This window comes from Fonticula alba (assembly GCF_000388065.1).
Source record: "Fonticula alba strain ATCC 38817 unplaced genomic scaffold supercont2.2, whole genome shotgun sequence".
In the NCBI taxonomy this organism is placed as follows: domain Eukaryota; order Rotosphaerida; family Fonticulaceae; genus Fonticula; species Fonticula alba.
The window spans coordinates 618,286-619,210 of NW_009242972.1; positions in this window are offsets into that span (position 1 = coordinate 618,286).

The following is a 925-nucleotide window of genomic DNA, read 5'->3' on the forward strand; positions in this document are numbered from 1 at the left end:
GGGGGGGGGGAGCTCTCTCGGGTTTCTCCCGCCAGGTGTCCAGGGCTACCGGGCTGGGGTGGCCGGGTGAATCCCGGGGTGCGGGGTGCGGCAGATGCCCTGGCCGCCAGCCTCGAGCGCACCACGACCCCGGCCTCTCCCGCGGGAGGGGGCGAGCCAAAAGGGGCCGACCAACCTCGGTCGGGAGAAGGGGGGGGGGGTAGTTTGGAACGCGTGTAGCCGTGGGGGCTGGGGCGCCTTGTCCTCTCGGCCGCGAGTGAGGCCGTCAACCGGCCGCCTCGGCTGCGCGCTGGCCGTGAGTGTAAGCAGGCGTTCCACGCCCACTGACACACACGCATGAGCACAGACACAGACACACACACACACACGCATACGCACGTACGTGCACGCGCGCCTGCAGGCGGGCGCCCAGCACATCGCACACAATGTGCTGCGCCGCCCGCCCGCCCACCCGGGGACGGGGTGTCCAGAAGGAGTCGACCCCCTCTCTCTGTCCCCCCCGGGGGGGGGGGGGGGGCCGCTACCGCATTTTCTCGGACCATGCCAGGCCGAACCCCCTCCTCCCAGCGGGCGCGGAGAGCGCGCGAGTGCATGCCCCCGGCCGCGGTGTGCCCCCTCCAGGGGCACACACCGGGGGAGGGGGCTGCGATTATAGGAAGCCGGGTGAAAGGGGCTGGGGCAGGGGGGGGGGGGGCCGAGACGGGCATGCTCGCCAGCGCAAGCAGCGCAGTCGGACCTCCCCCGGCTCCACATCCCTTATGTGGCCTTTCGCCCCCTCACCCCCCGCCCTCCGAGGGATGTGCTACCCCCCCGGGGCGCCCCGCACTGGGGGGAAGGAGCCAGGCCCGCCGACCGGGGGCGGGGCCGGGGGCGGGGCCGGGGCCGGGGGGGGGGGGGGGGGCAAGCGCACATTTTTCGCCGGCGC